Source organism: Pseudophryne corroboree, chromosome 5 (assembly GCF_028390025.1).
Source record: "Pseudophryne corroboree isolate aPseCor3 chromosome 5, aPseCor3.hap2, whole genome shotgun sequence".
In the NCBI taxonomy this organism is placed as follows: domain Eukaryota; kingdom Metazoa; phylum Chordata; class Amphibia; order Anura; family Myobatrachidae; genus Pseudophryne; species Pseudophryne corroboree.
In genome coordinates, this window is record NC_086448.1 from 238,364,371 (window position 1) to 238,381,630 (window position 17,260).

General features: G+C 48.8%; 1 protein-coding gene across 1 annotated transcript in view; it reads left to right on the top strand.

Annotated features, from left to right (window-relative positions):
• Positions 1 to 10,081: 10,081 nt before the first annotated feature.
• RAB5A (RAB5A, member RAS oncogene family) overlaps positions 10,082 to 17,260 on the top strand; it is a 112,402-nt gene continuing 105,223 nt past the window's right edge. The window contains exon 1 of the mRNA XM_063922195.1: positions 10,082 to 10,308. The gene's annotated coding sequence lies outside the window, so the exon portion shown is untranslated. The remainder of the gene's footprint in view (positions 10,309 to 17,260) is intronic.

The following is a 17,260-nucleotide window of genomic DNA, read 5'->3' on the forward strand; positions in this document are numbered from 1 at the left end:
GAAGGTGAGAGCTTTGCAGCCACCACAGGAGTGAAATCTTGGCCCTGGAAGATAGACTTATTTTCCGGTGCATGTGCAGGTGAGACCCGGACCATTTTTTCAGCAGATCCCACTGAAACACCCGGGCATGAAACCTGCCAAACGGAATGGCTTCGTAAGCCGCAACCATCTTCCCTAGTACCTGAGTGCATTGATGAATCGACACACTTGTCGGCCTCAGAAGCTCCCTGACCATGGTCTGGATTTCCAGAGCTTTGACCTCCGGAAGAAACACTCTCTGTATCTCCGTGTCTAGGATCATGCCTAGGAAGGGCAGCCGAGTGGTCGGGATCAACTGAGACTTTGGCAAATTTAGTATCCAACCGTGATGTCGCAGAACCGACAGGGAGAGATCCACATTTCTTAACAACTGCTCCTTGGACCTCGCCTTTATCAGGAGATCGTCCAAGTACGGGATAATTGTGACCCCTTGCTTGCGAAGGAGGACCATCATCTCTGCCATTACCTTGGTGAAAACCCTCGGGGCCGTGGAAAGCCCAAACGGCAACGCCTGAAATTGGTAATGATAATCCTGCACCGCAAAGCTCAGGAAAGCCTGATGAGGAGGGAATATCGGGATGTGTAAGTAAGCATCCTTTATGTCTACTGACGCCATAAAATCCCCCCCTTCGAGGCTGCAGATTACCGCTCGAAGAGACTCCATCTTGAACTTGAAAGTTTTCAAATATGGGTTGAGGGACTTTAGGTTCAAAATCGGTCTGACTGAACCGTCCGGCTTCGGCACCACAAAGAGGCTCGAATAGAACCCTTTCCCCCGATCTGGCGGGGGAACCGGCACCACGACTCTCTGTTGACACAACTTTTGTATCGCATCCCTCACCACCTTTCTTTCGGGAAGAGAAGTTGGCAAAGCCGACACGAAAAACCGGTTGGGGGGCATCTCCTGAAACTCCAGTTTGTACCCTTGGGACACTATGTCTAAGACCCAAGGATCCAGGGCCGAACGAACCCAGACCTGACTGAGGAATTGGAGACGGCCCCCAACTGGTAGGGACTACCCCAGGGGAGCCCCAGCGTCATGCGGTGGACTTGATAGAGGCAGGGGAGGACTTTTGGTCCTGGGTGCCTGACACTGCAGGCGACTTCCTTCCCCTACCTCTACCCTTTGAAGCGAGGAAGGACGAGCCCTTACCTCTTTTGTACTTATTAGGCCGAAAGGACTGCATCTGCCGATGGGGTGCCTTTTTCTGTTGTGTGGGAATATATGGAAGAAAAGATGACTTACCCGCCGTAGCGGTCGACACCAGGTCAGCCAGGCCGTCACTGAACAAGACACTACCTTTAAAAGGGATAGCTTCCATATTCTTCTTGGAGTCGGCATCAGCATTCCATTGGTGAACCCACAGCGCCCTCCTGGCCGAAATCGGCATGGCATTGGCTCTTGATCCCAAGAGGCCAACATCCCTTGCCGCATCTTTTAGGTAATCTGCAGCGTCCTTGATATAACCAAGAGTCAAAAGAATATTATCTTTATCAAGAGCATCAATATCAGAAGCCAAATGTTCAGCCCACTTTGCAATAGCACTACTCACCCATACCGACGCCACAGCAGGTCTGAGCAATGCACCAGTATTGACGAAAATGGACTTCAATGTCGTCTCCAGCTTGCGATCCGCCGGATCCTTGAGAGCAGCCGTGTCAGGAGACGGAAGCGACACTTTCTTGGACAATCGCGAGAGAGCTTTATCCACATTTGGAGACAAACTCCCATTTGTCCCTATTGTCTGAGGGGAAAGGATATGCTATCAAAATTCGCTTGCGAATCTGCCACCGTTTTTCAGGCGACTCCCAAGCCTTTTCACAAAGCTTATTCATTTCATGAGAGGGGGGAAATTTTACCTCAGGTCTTTTCCCTTTAAATAAACAAACCCTTGTGTCAGGAACGGCAGGTTCCTCAGATATACGTAAAACATCTTTAATGGCTATAATCATGTACTGAATACTCTTGACAACCCGTGGATGCAAAGAAACCTCATTCAAATCGACATCGGTTTCTGAGTCCGTGTCGGTACCTGTATCTGCCATCTGGTTAAAAGCACGCTTCTGTGACCCTGAGACTGTTTGTACCTGAGACAATGCATCCTCCACCGACTGTCTCCATGTTTGTGTCTGAGAATCAGATTTATCTAGTCTCTTTGACAATAAAGCCACATTCGTATTCAGTGTACTCAGCATAGTCATCCAATCAGCAGTCGGCTTTGCCGACAAACACATACTTAAATCTTTCTCTGCAGCCCCCATAACTTACTCCGAGGAGGAACACCCAGGCTCAGACATGTCGACACCTCGTGCCGACACACTCACACTCACACAGTCCACAAACCCGGGGACAGACCCACAGAGAAGCCCTTCGGGAGAACACAGAGAGAGTATGCCAGCTCACACCCCAGCGCCCATATACTAACAGAAGTTAGTAATATGCTCAGCGCCAACAATATAACTTGAAAAGCACCAAATTTAAGTGCCCCCCCCCCATTTTTCCTCCCCAAGTACTTGCGGGAGCTCGGAGGTCCGGTCAGCGTCTCTGCAATGCTGTAGGAATAGGAGAAAATGGCGCTGGTGAGCAATATGAAGCTAAGCCCCGCCCCCTTCCCGGCGTGCTGTAGCCCGCTAAAATTTGAAACTGCAAAGTGGCGGGGGTGCTCTATATGGCGATCGGACACCGTATAGCCCTTCTTTTGCCACCAAAAACCTCAGTAACTGCTGCCCAGGGCACTCCCCCCTAGCGCCCTGCACCCTGTGAGTGCCGTTGGTGAAGTGTGTGGGAACATGGAGCGCTGTACCTCCGTTACTGAAGTCTTCTGCCGTCACTGAAGTCTTCTGTTCTTCTCATACTCACCCGGCTTCTTTCTTCTGGCTTCTGTGAGGGGGGTGACGGCGCGGCTCCGGGAACAAGCAGCTAGGCGAACCAAGTGATCGAACCCTCTGGAGCTAATGGTGTCCAGTGGCCTAAGAAGCAGAGCCCTTAACTAAGAAGAAGTGGGTCTGACTTCTCTCCCCTCAGTCCCACGATGCAGGGAGCCTGTAGCCAGCAGGTCTCCCTGAAAATAAAAAACCTAACAAAAGTCTTTCCAGAGAAACTCTGTAGAGCTCCCCTAGTGTGTGTCCAGTCAGTCCTGGGCACAAAGTCTAACTGAGGTCTGGAGGAGGGGCATAGAGGGAGGAGCCAGTTCACACCCAGTTTAAGTCTTTATAGTGTGCCCAAGCTCCTGCGGATCCCGTCTATACCCCATGGTCCTTTTGGAGTCCCCAGCATCCTCTAGGACGTAAGAGAAACCTAACATAAGTCTTTTCAGAGAAACTCAGTAGAGCTCCTCAGAGTGCATCCAGTCTGCCTGGGCACATTTCTAAAACTGAGGTCTGGAGGAGGGGCATAGAGGGAGGAGCCAGTTCACACCCATTGAGAAGTCTTAAGAGTGCCCATGGCTCCAGCGGAACGTCTATACCCCATGGTCATGAAGTGGACCCAGCATCCTCTAGGACGTATGAGAAATATATATATATATATATATATATACACACACACTATGTATAAAGCAGATTACTGGTTAACCCTCAGTCAGGCGCAGCTGGCCTGACAGGCACCGCAAAGCTGTTTGTCGCTCCCCTCTCCGCCCCAAGGGGGCGCAGGAGCCTGTCCCTCCTAGTACCTTCCTATCTATAGGTGCTGTTCGAAACCTCCCTAGTCAGTTTTCCCACCGCCTGCGTGGAGTGTAGTAGTGACCCTCCTGGCCTCTCAGGCACACTGCGCCCAAACTCCTCTGACTTTTGAAGGTTCGTTTTTCCTTCTATTTTCATCTATTAATTGTTTATCTTGCTCATTTTATGAATGAAAATTACAAAGGTTGTGGATATTTTGCGGAAATACAGTATGTAGGTTTGTCCAGGGTGGCCTCTCAGGCACACTGCGCCCAAACTTATACTCATGTTCGTGCTTTCTCTTTTTTGCTTCAGATTTTCCTCTGAAATGGTCCGTAAAACCTACGATTTCTCTCTTTGAACGTCCTAATGAAGGTCACTGATCACTTTAAGAGCGTTAGAATGGAGATAATTAGGTGCTAATGACTATTTTCTAACAGGCGCCTCAGAGGCGCACTGCCCTGAACCTGGGAGTCCCAGAGGTGCGCCTGATGGATGGTTAAAATCTAGATAATAGGATTTTAATACCTACCGGTAAATCCTTTTCTCTTAGTCCGTAGAGGATGCTGGGGTCACATCAAGAACCATGGGGTATAGACGGGATCCGCATGAGACATGGGCACTTTAAGACTTTCAAAGGGTGTGAACTGGCTCCTCCCTCGGTGCCCCTTCTCCAGACTCCAGTTATAGGAACTGTGCCCAGGGAGACGGACATTTCGAGGAAAAGGATTTATTGTTAAACCAAGGTAAGATACATACCAGCTCACACCTCAAACACGCCGTACAACATGGCATTCAACATAACGCAAGTCAACGGCATGAACAACGTCAGCTACAGGCTGACTAAAAACATAACACAGCATGTGTTGAAACGTAACAAAATACTGCAGATACAGTACACACTGGGACGGGCGCCCAGCATCCTCTACGGCAGGCATTCCCAACCACGGTCCTCAAGGCACATCAACAGTGCAGGTTTTAGTGATATCCAGGCTGCAGCACAGATGGTTAAATCAAAACAACTGAGCTACTAATTAAGTCACCTGTGCTGAAGCATGGATATCACTAAAACATGTACTGTTAGTGTGCCTTGAGGACCGCGGTTGGGAATGTCTGCTCTACGGTCTAAGAGAACAGGATTTACCGGTAGGTATTAAAATCCTATTTTCTCATACATCCTAGAGGATGCTGGGGTCACATCAAGAATCATGGGGTTATACCAAAGCTCTAGAAGGGGCGGGAGAGTGCGGATGACTCTGCAGCACTGATTGACCAAACTTGAGGTCCTCATCAGCCAGGGTATCAACCTTCTAGAACTTCGCAAAGGTGTTTGAACCCGACCAAGTAGCCGCTCGGCAAAGTTGTAATGCCGAGACCCCCCAGGCAGCCGCCCAGGATGAGCCCACCTTTCTGGTAGAATGGGCCTTCACCGATTTTGGTAACGGCAATCCAGCTGTAGAATGAGCATGCTATGACACATCCAGCGCGCTATAGTCTGCTTGGAAGCAGGAGCCCCAATCTTGTTGTGAGCAAACAGGACAAACAGAGCCTCCATTTTACTAAACTGAGCCGTTCTGGTGACATAAATTTTCTAAGCTCTGACTACATCGAGAAACTTTGATTCCAGGAAGGCGTCAGTAGCCACTGGCACCACAATAGGTTGGTTCAAGTGGAACAGCATGACCACTTTCCAAGTGAGGAATTTCAACTCTACCTTCTGTAAAGGTTCAAACCAATGAGATTGAAGAAATTGCAACACCACGTTAAGATCCCATGGTGCCACTGGGGGCACAAAGGGAGGTTGGATGTGCAACACGCCTTTCACGAAAGTCTGAACTTCTGTAAGGGAGGCCAATTGTTTTTGGAAGAAAACCGATAAGGCTAAAATTTGCACTTTAATCGAGCCCAACTTTAGGCCCGCATCCACACCAGCTTGTAGAAAATGGAGAAAACGTCCTAACTGAAATTCTTCCGTAGGAGCTTTCCTGGATTCACACCAAGACACGTATTTTCTCCAAATATGGTGGTAATGTTTAGACGTTATTCCTTTTCTGGCCTGAATAAGAGTGGGGATGACTTCCTTGGGAATACCCTTTCAGGCTAGGATCCGGCGTTCAACCGCCAAGCCGTCAAATGAAGTCGCGGTAAGTCTTGGAACATGCACGGCCCCTGCTGTAACAGATCCTCCCTCAGAGGAAGAGGCCAGGGATCTCCTATGAGTAATTCCTGAAGATCTGGATACCAAGCCCTCCTTGGCCAGTCTGGAACAATGAGGATCGCTTGAACCTTTGTTCGTATTATGATCTTTATCACTTTTGGAACGAGTGTAAGCGGAGGAAACACATACACCGACTGAAACACCCACGGTGTCACTAGGGCGTCCACTGCTATTGCTTGAGGGTCTCTCGACCTGGAACAATATCTCTGAAGTTTCTTGTTGAGGCGAGACGCCATCATGTCTATTTGAAGAATTCCCCAAAGACTTGTCACTTCTGCAAAGACCTCTTGATGAAGAACCCACTCTCCTGGATGGAGATCGTGTCTGCTGAGGAAGTCTGATTCCCAGTTGTCTACTCCTGGAATGAAGATCGCTGACAGAGCGCTTGTATGCCATTCCGCCCAGCGGAGAACCTTTGTGGCCTCTGCCATTGCCGTTCTACTCTTTGTTCCGCCCTGGCGGTTTATGTACGCTACTGCTGTTATGTTGTCCGACTGAATCAAGATGGCCCGATTGCGAAGATGTTCCGCTTGCAGAAGGCCGTTGTAAATGGCCCTTAACTCCAGAACGTTTATGTAGACAAATTTCCTGGCTTGACCATTTTCCCTGGAAGCTTTTCCCCTGTGTGACTGCTCCCCAGCCTCGGAGACTCGCATCCGTGGTCACCAGGATCCAGTCCATGATCCCGAACCTGGGTCCCTCTAGGAGGTGAGAGTTGTGCAGCCACCACAGGAGTGAGATTCTGGTTTTGGAAGACAGGATTATCCTTCGGTGCATGTGCAGATGGGACTCGGACCACTTGTCCAACAGGTCCCACTGAAACACTCTAGCATGGAATCTGCCAAACTGAATGGCCTCGTAGGCCGCCACCATCTTCCCCAGCAACCGAGTGCATTGATGGATCGATACTCTTGCTGGTTTCAGAATTTGTTTGACCAGGTTCTGAATTTACAGAGCCTTTTCCACTGTAAGAAAAACTCTCTGTAATTCTGTGTCCAGAATCAGTCCCAAAAACGACAGCCGTCTTGTCGGAACCAACTGTGATTTTGGCAGGTTTAGGAGCCAACCATGTTGCTGCAGAATTGTCAGGGAGAGCGTAATGTTCTGCAGTAATTGGTCCCTGGATCTCGCCTTTATCAGGAGATCGTCCAAGTACGGGATAATTGTGACTCCTTGTTTGCGCAGGAGAACCATCATTTCATCCATTACTTTGGTGAAAACCCTCTGAGCCGTGGACAGACCAAACGGCAACGTCTGAAATTGGTAATGATAATCCTGAGCTGCAAACCTCAGGTAAGCCGGATGTGGAGGATAAATGGGAACATGTAAGTAGGCATCCTTTTTGTCTACCGACACCATAAAATCCCCCTCCTCCAGACTGGAGATCACTGCCCGCAGAGATTCCATCTTGAATTTGAATTTTCTCAGGTAGAAATTGAGGGATTTGAGGTTCAGGATTGGTCTGACTGAGCCGTCTGGCTTCGTGACCACGAACAGGCTCGAATAAAAGCCTTCTCCCTGTTGCAACGGGGGAACCCTGACAATGACTTGATTGTGACACAATTTTTGTATTGCGGCGCATACCACCTCCCTGTCCGGAATAGAAGCTGGCAAGGCCGATTTGAAAATTCGGCGAGGGGAACATCTTGAAACTCCAGTTTGTACCCCTGGGACACTATTTCTAAAACCCATTGGTCCAGGGCCGAATGAGCCCAGAACTGACTGAAGAGCCTGAGACGTGCCCCCACCGGTGCGGACTCCCGCGGAGGAGCCCCAGCGTCATGCGGTGGATTTGGCAGAAGCCGGGGAGGACTTCTGCTTCTGGGAACCGGCCACGGCCGGTGATCGTTTACCTTTTCCCTTTCCTCTAGAAGCAAGGAAGGAAGACCCTCGGCCTTTTCTGTATTTATTGGGCCGAAAGGACTGCATCTGATAGTGGTGTGCTTTCTTTTGTGGTGCAGGCACATAAGGTAAAAATGATGACTTACCCTCGGTAGCCGTAGATACCAAGTCAGCGAGGCCGTCACCAAACAATACACCACCTTTATACGGTAGAGACTCCATAGCTTTCTTAGAGTCAGCATCAGCATTCCATTGATGAATCCACAATGCTCTCCTAGCTGAGACTGCCATGGCAATGGCCCTTGATCCCAAGAGGCCAATATCCCTCGCAGCTTCCTTTAGGTAGACTGCAGCATCCCTGATATAACCTAGTGTCAAAAGAACGCTATCCCTATCCAGGGTATCTATTTTAGATGACAAGTTATCTGCCCATTTTTCGATAGCACTACTCACCCACGCAGATGCAATGGTTGGTCTGAGTAGCGTACCCGTGGTGTCATAAATGGATTTCAATGTATTTTCCTGCCTACGATCCGCAGGATCCTTTAGGGCTGCCGTGTCATGGGACGGAAGAGCCACCTTTTTGGACAGCCGTGATAGAGCTTTGTCCACAATGGGGGGTGACTCCCATTTTTCCCTATCCCCAGAGGGAAACGGATACGCCACTGGAATCCTTTTGGGAATCTGAAACTTTTTGTCAGGATTTTACCAAACCTTTTCACAAAGCATGTTCAGTTCATGAGAGGGAGGAAACGTTACCTCAGGTTTCTTTCCATTATACATACAGACCCTAGTATCAGGAACAGTAGGGTCCTCAGTGATATGTAATACGTCTTTTATTGCCACAATCATGTACTGAATGCTCTTTGCCAGTTTTGGATCTAATCTGGCATCACTATAGTCGACACTTGAGTCAGTGTCCGTGTCTGTATCCGTGTCTGCCAGCTGGGAAAATTAACGTTTTTGCGACTCTGAGGGGGTCTGTACTTGTAACAACACATCCCCTACGGAATTCGTCCATGCCTGGTTCTGTGACTCAGATTTATCCAATCTCTTATTTATCAGAGCCACATTTGCATTCAAAGCATTCACCCAATCAGGTGTCGGCAGTGCCGACAGGGTCACTCCCATAGCCGTTTGTGTCCCTAACATAGTCTCCTCCTGGGAAGAGCACTCCGCCTCATACATGCCGACACACGTGCACCCAACACACCCGGACACACTGGGCCTATAGGGGACAGACCCACAGTAAAGCCTGTCAGAGGGACACAGAGGGAGTTATTGCCAGCTCACACCCCAGCGCTCAATCCTGGTCTGAAACACCACAGAAAATGCCCCAGACCTGCAGCGCTTTTATAATTAACATATAATGCACCAAACTAACTGTGCCCCCCCCCCCCGTTTTTCACCCTGATACTTATGCAGCAGTGTGGGGAAGGACCAGTGTCTCTGCAGCCTCGTGTAGAGAAAATGGCGCCGGGTTGTGTGCTGTGAGGGCTAAGCTCCGCCTCCGTAATGGCGCGCATCAGACCCGCTCTTTTCAAATAAATTTTTATACTGGCGGGGGTCCGGACAGTGCCCTGGCACTATGTCCGCTCTTACCAGTTACTTATAGAGGTCATATATGCTACCCAGGGCGCCCCCATCCCCCCGCGCCCTGCACCCTGTAGTGCCGCTGTGTGTGGGAGCATGGCGCGCAGCGTGCGAGCGCTGCGGTACCTCAGAAGCCGTCACTGAAGTCTTCTTTTCTTCTTCCACTCACCTGTCTTCTGACTTCTGGCTCTGCAAGGGGGGTGACGGCGGGCTCTGGGAACGAGCATCTAGGCGTACCTAGCGATCAGACCCTCAGGAGCTAATGGTGTCCTGTAGCCAAAGAAGCAGAGCCTTTAAACTCACAGAAGTAGGTCTGACTTCTCTCCCCTAAGTCCCACGAAGCAGGAAGACTGTTGCCAGCAGTCTCCCTGAAAATAAGCTAAGTCTTTATCAGAGAAACTCAGTAGAGCTCCGCAGAGTGCATCCAGTCTCACTGGGCACATATTCTAAACTAAACTGGAGCCTGGAGGAGGGCCATAGAGGGAGGAGCCAGTTCACATCCTTTGAAAGTCTTAAAGTGCCCATGTCTCCTGCGGATCCCTTCTATACCCCATGGTTCTTGATGTGACCCCAGCATCCTCTAGGACGTATGAGAAAAGGGAGTAATGAAACTTCCTCACACTGTACAAAAATAGACAAAGGGGTCTATTCATGAAGCAGTGAAAAGACTGTACTCGGACAGCACTCATCAGCACAGTACTATACATGAACATAACCTGAGTCGGACACAGGACAGAGACACTCAACCACAGCCGCCACACCGACTGTGTGTGTAGGAAGTTTTTCCCAGCGGCTCGCCGTACCCATGATGATGATGTCATGGAGATCATGTGATTGGGCCAGACCGGAGTCACCGAGCTGCAGCCCGGCAGGAAGCTGGCAGAGAGCAGGGAGAGGCAGGACTGGAGGCCGTTTCCCTGATATGCGGCTGCCGTGAGTGTCCACGCGACTCCCCGGTAATAGCAGAGGTCGCCGACGTCACGCTGTCAGTGTGTGGGAGTGGGGTGGGGGAAGCCGGGGAGAGGGGCTGTTACATGATGTGCGTGTTGTTGTTTACATGGCGCCAGTCAGCCATACACATACATTGCGGGGGCTTCAGCCGTTACCGGATACCGGTGTCTCTGCTCTCCGTTCACTGAGCAGTTTATCAGTCCTGGAGCTGGCTGGGGCAGGGCCACGGATAATGGGCATCGCCTCCAGGCCTCTACAGACATTGTAGGGGCAGATGCACTGAACCTTGGAGAGTGATAAAATGGAGAGATAAACTACCAACTAGCTCCTAACTGTCGTTTTCACACACTGCCCGTAACATGGCTGGTACTTTATCTCTCTCCACTTGATCACTCTTCAAGGCTTAGTACATCTCCCCATAGGGAACTGTTACTGGGCTTCAGCAGTCCCACAGTACCTGTTTATGGTTATTATACAGTGTAGGGAGATAGGGTAAAGTACAGAACTCGCTCGATAAGTTCCAGTGCTGCTTCCTAGGGGTTCTGTCATCACAAACATGTCACACTTGCTATAACGCCACTTTCCACTATTATTTCAAAAGAGTTGTGTATGGGATCCCGGCAGTCAGTATACCAACAGTCATAATACTGCAGCGGCATCCCGACTATCATACTCCCGACACATTTTCTTAAGTACTGTCACCTTTTCCTGCAGCCTAACCCTAATCTCCCCCTCTTGCAGCGAAAGCTAACACCCACCCGCAGCCTAACGCTAATGTTGTGTACACACGGTGAGATATTTTCTTACGATTTTGACTATATAGTCAAAATCGTAAGAAAAATTAGTGCAGATCGCAAGGTGAAAGTCAGTCACCTTTGGATCCCGATGTGATGATGCGTGGTCCCGCACGTTCGGTATCACAAGCCTAGATAGACTGTGCAGGCAAGTCAATTTTGACTATCTTGTAGAAAAGATGGTCAAAATTGACACTTAGCCAAAATCGCACATAGTCAGTATCGCGAGCACAGTCATTATATGCTTGCGATACCGACCTAGTCCCTATCGCACATTGAGAATTGGGCTTAGCCCGAATCTCACTGTGTGTATGCACCTTAATACTTACCGTCAGAATGTGTCTGGATCCTGAATATCGAGGTGCTGACTACGTTCCATTTAAACAGCTATGCCTGGGCACCAAACCTACCAAAACACCTTGGATAAGGTATGTATATAGTGATGCCAAACCAACAGTATAATATCAACTAAATACTCAACTTTGGGGTTTATAGAGAGTTAGTATGTTCCTGGCTTTTGCAGTTAAATGGAATTCTGAATTTTTATTGGATAAGGAACTTGCAGTAAACTAAAGGTAGTTGACCAAAGCATCCATCTCATCTTGCAATATCTGCAGACAAATGTGTACAAGAATAAAAGTGTTTATGAAAAGCTCAGTGATGCATTGCATATACATTAAGACAGTTGCAGATTACAGAGCATCATAACATGCTTTATGGCAGGCTAATATTGATCTTTGTTCTTGCCTAGCTGCTTAGTGTCTCATTGGTGAAAGTTCAGATATTGATAAAGATATATAGAACTCTGGAATAATCGTAGCACAGTTTGTCATAGCTTTGAATATCCTTTTGTCTTAAAACGATTGCCTCCACTTCAGGATGCAGGCTAATCAGGGTATTTCCAAACTGTTTGTATAGTAAGCTTAAGTCAATGGAGCCCTGCAAGATTGAGTGAAAATACCAATTCACCTGAGTATTTGCATTTAGAATACAAGTAGGATCTGTCTTATTGTTTGTGTTCTCTGAAGTAGGTATTCACATTTTCCATCAATAACTAAACTTGCACAGGTGACAGATCTTGTACTCTGTACATATGTAGCCGTGAGATCCACATCACAACTGAAGATGCAGAGGCTAATGCAAAGTTGTAAACTAGTTGGCCTTATAGGGTGGTCTTCAGTATGCCGGCTGTCGGGATCCCGGCACACAGTATACCGGCGCCGGAATCCCGACAGCCGGCATACCGACACTTATTCTCCCTCGTGGGGGTCCACGACTCCCCTGGAGGGAGAATAAAATAGCGTGGCGCGCGTAGCGAGCGCGCAAGGGGCTCATTTGCGCTCGCCACACTGTCGGTAAGCCGGCGGGAGCCCGACCGCCGGCATACCATACTACACCCGGCCTTATATTAGTGGTTTCCAAATTGTGCCTAGGCACCATGAGGTACCACAAGGCTCTTGCAGGGGGCGCCCCGGGTTGGTGGTATATAATCAAATTATATGGTCAAAGTGATAGGCAAAACCAGTGCTAGAGGCTGACAATAAGTAGCAAAATGGATTCACCACCAAATAATGGAACCTAAGGCTGGAGACACACTTGGCATTATGCACCCGATATATCGTCTGATCAGGCGGATCGGACGACATATCGGTCACATCGTCCAATGTGTATTCACTATATCGTTAATGCTGCACGCTCCAGTGGCGTTGTTAACAATGTACAATATCTTTAGTTTTTATTTTGAAATCCTAAAGAAATTGTACAAGACTGGATGTGGCTACATCTGATGTGCATCGGGAAGTGTGTACTCGGCATAAGGATGACAGCTAAGAACAATTTACTTTATCTAATAATTTTTTTCAGACTGTATCAATAAAAAGCTTTTATCCTTGGGGTGGTGTGAAAAAAAATGCTGACGCTCTAGGGCGCTGTGATTCAAGAACGTTTGGTTATCATTGCCTTATATGCACCAGCTTTCATGCACAAATATAAATGTGCATATTCACCTATATGCAGAGTTGTCCGTCCTCCCTATCTGTACATTTGGTTTGATTCAGTCCAACTCTGCGTAGCCTTACAAAGAATATTTCAGTCATTCACATCATTTTCTGCTTCAGTTAAACTCACAATCTCTATGCCATATCACATGGACACATTTGTTTTATTAAAGGGCCATTAACCTGACATTTTATTTTGGGAGTGTGGGAGGAAACAGGAGCACTCAGACAGTGTTGGACTGTGGCATGAAGGGCCCACCGGGAGAACACTGTGGTAGGGGCCCATGTTTAGGGGTGTGGCCAGTCTCCAGAGGGGGTGTGGCCAGCCGCCACATTGGTTTTCCTAACCATTACAGAATGTATGGGCTGGGCCCTTTGATAAATAGGTTTAGTAAATACTGTTAGTGCATACATAATAATGTAGCAGATTAATAACAGCAATGCACTGTAGACAACAAACCATAGTCCTGTTCAGTATTAGGTAGCATATGTATAATGTATAATTCAAGAACATAGACTGGAACCTGTTCCCTAGAGGATGAGGCGGGGGGGGGGGGGGGCGCACCGGGGGATTCCCCTGCAACCCTGTGGACCAATCCAACCCAGCACTCAGTGGAAAACTGCACAAATATTAGAGATATCACTTTGGTGAGGAAGTCCATGCTCTTTCCATGGGCGTTGCGTCTGACATTTTTATTACCTTGTGCCAGCCTAGTTTGCAGAGAGCACAGATTCTGAGTGGTGGTGGGGGGGGGGGGGGGTAGGATTGTGGCCGCTCCTCTACCATGGCCCCAGTCCACTTTGCAGGGGGTAATGCTGCTGCTTGCCTCCTGTGATGAAGTTCGTCCCTGGCTCCAGTGTGGTGCCACCCAGCTTTGGTGAATTGCTGAGGGGAGCACTGGCACTATGCCAACAGTTGACCCTCTTCTGTTGCAAAAGAATTGTTTTGCTGATGGACACATGCCACAGACGCCTGCAGGTACCCAGGAACCAGGCCAACGGGAGTGTGCGGCGCTGCTTGGGAGGTGATGGAGCTGCAGCATTGAATTCACACTGACACACAGTGCTGCCAGCTCCAATAGCAAAGTCAATTTCTGTCAGATGAAAAGCTTTCAGGGCTGCACAGCGCAGGCGCCCATTATTTCTGCTTGTACCCTGTTGAGGTGGTGAATAGAAATCCAACCAAAACCTGAGTTTTTGGGTGCCCATACTCGGTGTGCCCAGTAGTTTGCATGAGTTTAGCCACTTTACAGATCTAAAACGGGTAGCACTTGCATTCATCGGCAAAACAATTTTATATCGCCCATCAGACACCCCCTTTACTTACAGGCTCCCAAAAACAATTGAATCCCCCTCTTGGTGACCTGCAAATTTGATGGTACAAAATAGTACAGGTTTCTCATACCCCTTTCACACCGCAGCTTATACCCGGTATTTTGCCGTTTTAACTGGCTTCCTAAACGGGTCAAGCTGCGATGTGAAAGGGTCCCCTTCAATTTACCGTTTTCAAAATACCGGTATTTTGAAACGGTAAAAAAGAAGGGTCCTACCCGTTTCAGTCCCATTTCACTGTGCAGTGTGAAAGGGTCTGAAACGGTATTTGCAAGCCCCAGCAGGTCATAGGCTGTCTCCATGTGTGATGTCAGCAGCCACAACCAGGAAACAGCTTGGAAAACACAGGAGACACATGTGAGAGTGGCTTTATAAACGTTTAAACGGGAAAAATACGGAAAAAAATGGCGTGGGGTCCCCCCTCCAAAGCATAACCAGCCTCGGGCTCTTCGAGCTGGTCCTGGTTCTAAAAATGCGGGGAAAAAATTGACAGGGGATCCCCCGTATTTTTAAAAGCAGCAGGGCTCTGCGCCTGGTGCAAAAAATACGGGGGACAAAAAGAGTAGGGGTCCCCCGTATTTTTTACACCAGTATCGGGCTCCACTAGCTGGACAGATAATGCCACAGCCGGGGGTCACTTTTATACAGTGCCCTGCGGCCGTGGCATTAAATATCCAACTAGTCACCCCTGGCCGGGGTACCCTGGGGGAGTGGGGACCCCTTCAATCAAGGGGTCCCCCCCCCCAGCCACCAAGGGCCAGGGGTGAAGCCCGAGGCTGTCTCCCCCCCCCCCCCCCCCCCATCCATTGGCTGCGGATGGGAGGCTGATAGCCTTGAGTAAAATGACAGAATATTGTTTTTTCCAATAGTACTACAAGTCCCAGCAAGCCTCCCCCGCAAGCTGGTACTTGGAGAACCACAAGTACCAGCATGCGGGAGAAAAACGGGCCCGCTGGTACCTGTAGTACTACTGGAAAAAAAATACCCAAATAAAAACAGGAGACACACACCGTGACAAGTACAACTTTATTACACACTGCCGACACACATACATACTTACCTATGTTGACACGCCGACTGCCACAGTCTCCGACGATCCGAGGGTACCTGTGAAAAAAATTGTACTCACCTGCCAGTGTCCAGAGATAAATCCACGTCCAGAGATAATCCTCGTACTTGGCAAAAAAAAAACACGAACACCCGAACCACCGGACTGAATGGGGTCCCATGTTGACACATGAGACCCCTTTCCCCGAATGCCGGGACATCACGTGACTCCTGTCACTGAGGTCCCTTCAGCCAATCAGGAAGCGCTACTCCGTGGCGCTCACCTGATTGGCTGTGCGCGTCTAAGCTCAGACAGCGCATCGCACAGCTGCCTCCATTACTTTCAATGGTGGGAACTTTGTCGTCAGCGGTGGGGTTACCCGCGGTCAGCCGCTGACCGCGGGTGACCCCACCACTAACCGCAAAGTTCCCACCATTGAATATAATGGAGGGAGCTGTGCGATGCGCTGACAGCTCAGACGCGCACAGAGCCAATCAGCAGAGTGCAAGGATGTTGCGCTCGCTGATTGGCTTACGAGACCTTTCAGTGACAGCAGTCACGGGGGGGTCTCTCTGCATTCGGGGAAAGGGGTCCCATGTGTCAACATGGGACCCCTTTCAGTTCGCTGGTCGGGTGTTCGTTTTCTTTTTTTGACAAGTACATGGATTTATCTCTGGACCATGGATCAGGTGAGTATAATTATCTTTTATTTTCAGGTACCCGTGGATTCTACTTGGAGAAGAGGACCGACTGCTTCGTGTCAACATAGGTAAGTATGTGTGTCGGCAGTGTGTAATAAAGTTGTACTTGTCACTGTGTGTGTCTCCTGTTTTTATTTGGGTATTTTTTTCCCAGTAGTACTACAGGTACCAGAGGGCCCGGTTTTCCTCCGCATGCTGGTACTTGTGGTTCTCCAAGTACCAGCTTGCGGGGGAGGCTTGCTGGGACTTGTAGTACTATTGGAAAAAACAATATTCTGTCATTTTACTCAAGGCTATCAGCCTCCCATCCGCAGCCCTTGGATGGGGGGGGGCAGCCTCGGGCTTCAACCCTGGCCCTTGGGTGGCTGGGGGGGGGACCCCTTGATTGAAGGGGTCCCCACTCCCCCAGGGTACCCCGGCCAGGGGTGACTAGTTGGATATTTAATGCCACGGCCGCAAGGCACTGTATAACAGTGACCCCCGGCTGTGGCATTATCTGTCCAGCTAGTGGAGCCCGATGCTGGTGTAAGAAATACGGGTGACCCCTACTCTTTTTGTCCCCCGTATTTTTTGCACCAGCACCAGGCGCAGAGCCCGGTGCTGGTTTTAAAAATACGGGGGATCCCCTGTCAATTTTTTCCCCGCATTTTTAGAACCAGGACCAGCTCGAAGAGCCCGAGGCTGGTTATGCTTTGAAGGGGGGACCCCACGCCATTTTTTTTCTGAATTTTACCATTCCATCTAAAAAAATAAAATAAAAAATATTTTAAAAAATATATAAATAATACTTGTGCCTCCAAAAAAGACAAACCAAGTACCTAATCCCTTCTAATATAAATAGATATGCTATTATCAATAAAAAAAACACCAAAAAAAACATGTTTTAAATTTTTTTTATTAGTTTCACCCACCAAAGTGTGGCGGATTGAAAATGTCGAATTTACTGTCTAAAAGCACTGTTGTCGAATTTCCAAACTTCAATTGAATACACTTTGGTCGAATTGCAGCACTTGTATCATTGCAGAAAAGTCGAATTTGACAAAAGTCGAATTTCAAAAAGTCGAATTTTGAAAGTCCGTTTTTTG